The sequence below is a fragment of the Dromiciops gliroides genome, chromosome 4, assembly GCF_019393635.1.
Source record: "Dromiciops gliroides isolate mDroGli1 chromosome 4, mDroGli1.pri, whole genome shotgun sequence".
NCBI lineage: Eukaryota > Metazoa > Chordata > Mammalia > Microbiotheria > Microbiotheriidae > Dromiciops > Dromiciops gliroides.
Window position 1 is genome coordinate 193,995,579 of NC_057864.1, and position 3,420 is coordinate 193,998,998.

The window sequence follows — 3,420 nt, forward strand, 5'->3', positions numbered from 1 at the left end:
TGCCTCACTTTAAAAAAAAAAAAAGAAAAATCTAATGGGGGGGCAGCTAGGTGGCGCAGTGGATAGAGCACAGGCCCTGGAGTCAGGAGTACCTGAGTTCAAATTCGGCCTCAGACACTTGACACTTACTAGCTGTGTGACCCTGGGCAAGTCACTTAACTAACCCTCATTGCCCCACAAAAAAAAAAAAAAAGAACACATGAGAAACTTAACAAAATAACTAATAAAAAAGGAAGTGAGAGGTATGATACATGACCTCTAGACCCTTTCACAAAAACGGTGTTGCCCCTTTGGCTACACATATGTGAATCCATAAGAACAGTTATATTGTCGATATCTGGGTTTTGTGCATAATTCAGCAGGGAAGGTCCCATAAATATTACTATGGCAAGTCTGGACAGGTCTATGTTACTCAGCATGCTGTAGACATTGTGGTAAACAAACAGGTTAAGGGCAAGATTCTACCCAAGAGAATTAATTTGCATATTAAGTTTTCCAAGAGCAGAGATAGCTTCGTGGAGCATGTGAAGGAAAATGAAGGAAGGTGGGAGGAAGACAAAGAAAAAAGCAACTTCAGCTGAAGTATCATCTTACTCCATCCAGAAGACACTGTAAAAACCAATGGTAAGGAGCCTCACCTATTGAAACCAATAACCTATGAATTCATGACATAAATAGCTGTAAAATAATTAGGATTTGGGGATTATGGGGGTGGAGGAAAAGAATCAGTATAAAAAGTTGGACTAGGCTGCTGACATGAGAAAATGAGTGTACTAATGAAAATGGTTGTACTTAGAAAGGCTGACCCCTTTCTCTTAGATTAAAATCAACAATACTTTTTTTTAAATCATAAAAGAATTTTGATACTTTCTAGTTACATGTAAAGATAGTTTTCAACATTTATTTTATAAGATTTTTAGTTCCAAACTTTTCTCCCTCCCTCCCTTTCCTCCCCCCTCCCCAAGACAGCAAGAAATCTGATATAGATTTTATATGTACAATCACATTAAACATATTTCTGCATTAGTCATTGAAAGAATCAAATGTGCTCTCCTCATGGTTCAAGCCCCAGGGGCTTCTCCCCCTCCCCACCATTCCCTTCCTTTTCCTTCTGAGCTAGCAGCTATAATTGAGAGGAACCAGTGGAATATGTTCCTCTCAGATAGAACAAACTACATTGTTCAATGTACAATCACATTAAACATATTTCTGCATTAGTCACTGAGAGAATCAGATGTGCTCTCCTTATGGTTCAAGCCCCAGGGGCTTCTCCCCTTCCCCAAAATTCTCTTCCTTTTCCTGCTGAGCTAGCAGTTAGTTATCTAAAGTTAGATAAAGGAGAACTGTGAAATCCCTATCGCTGAGAAGTTGTCCCACAGGTTAGGGGTGGGGAGTACATGTTTAGGAGTGTTGTGAAGAATGTGTATCTGGAGTAGCCAGATAAATGGCAAAATGGGGGAGGGAATCTTTGTATTAGGGACCTATATAAGGCTCACTGTGATGAGCATGCTTTGCACAACTTCTTTGAGGTGTGTGCCCTTTCTTGCAAAATCGTAATAAAGGCCTTCCTGTTTTGTAGCAGACCAGGGGTCCTGACTCAGTTTACCTGTTTCTTACAGTCATGTTATGAAGGAAGAATCAGAGCACAAGGGAAAATCCTCAAGAAAGAACAAAAAAAACCCAAAAAAGTAGAAACAGTATGGTTCAATCTGCATTCAGATTCCACAGTTCTTTTTTCAGATGTGGAGAGCATTTTCCATCATGAGTCCTTTGGAATTGTCTTGGATCATTGTATTGCTGACAGGAGCTAAGTCTATCACAGTTGATCATCACACAGTGTTGCTGTTACTGTGTACAATGTTCTCCTGGTTCTACTCATTTCACTCAGCATCAGTTCATGTAAGTCCTTCCAGGTTTCTCTGAAATCCTCCTGCACATTGTTTCTTACAGCACAATAGTATTCCATTACATTCATATACCACAACTTGTTTAGCCATTCCCCAATTGATGGGAATTCCCTCAATTTCCAATTCCTTGCTACCACAAAGAGAGCTGCTATAAATATTTCTGTACATGTGGGTCCTTTTCCCTCTTCTATGATCTCTTTGGGATACAAACCTAGTAGTGGTATTACTGGGTCAAAGGGTATACACAGTCTCATAGCCCTTTGGGCAAAGTTCCAAATTGCTCTCCAGAATGGTTGGATCAGTTCACAGCTCCACCAACAATGCATTAGTGTTCCAATTTTTCCACAGCTTCTCCAACATTTATTATTTTCCTTTTTTGGCATAATAGCCAATCTGATAGGTATGAGGTGGTACCTCAGAGTTGTTTTAATTTGCTTTTCTCCTAAATATTATGAAAATGAATGTTGAAAACTACCTTTATATGTAACTGGAAAAATAAAATAACTGTTTATTATTTTTTTAATTGCATTTCTCTAATTAATAGTGATTTAGAGCATTTTTTCATATGAAAACTGCCTGTTCATATCCTTTGACCATTTCTCAATTGGGGAATGTCAACAATACATTTCTCTCTGATGACTTTTCCTAATCATTCCATTCAGGACCACACAACATGGACTTTTCACAGATCAGAAATGAATGAGGAGGACTTCCGGGGCAGAGCCAAGGGCAGTGAGCTCCCGAACTCATGACACGATCACTCCAAAAAACATCCAAATAACGCCATAGGAAAATGCCCAGAGCAGCAAAACTCACAGAAGAAAGCACTGAAATCATCTTCTAACCAAGAACGGCTTGGAAGGTCAGAAGGAGGGAGTTGCTATGCTGATACAGGAGTCAGGCCCAACCCCACAGTCACCCTGACACAGACCCAGTCCCAGGAAGGCCTCACCAGAGAAGCAGACCCCCAGAGCCTCTGAATCAGCTGAAGCACCAGTGTCATCTGGAACTAAGCTCACAGTCTGGTGAATGGGCTGAGCCCTGGGCAGGGGAGAGATTACAGGGGTCTATGGAACAAATGGAAGCCAGTGACTTTATGAGAAACCAAGACACAATAAAGCAAATCTAAATGAGTAAAAAAAATAGAGGGCAATGTAAAATATCTTCTGGGAAAAACTGCTGACCTGGAAAATAGGTCCAGGACCGATAATTTGAAAATGATTCGTCTATCTGAAAACCATGATCAACGAAAGAGCTCAGACACCATCTTCCAAGATATTCTCAGGGAAAATTGCCCTGAAATTCTAGAAGAAGAAGCTAAAGTAGAAATTGAAAGAATCCACCAATCACCTCCAGAAAGAGATCCCAAAAAGAAAACTCCTAGGAATATTATAGCCAAATTCCAGAGCTCTCAGGTCAAGGAGAAAATATTGCAAGCTGCCAAAAAGGAAGAATTCAAGGCTCAAGGAGGAAATAATGGACACACTCAATTGGGTGGAGTAATCTCTCTAAC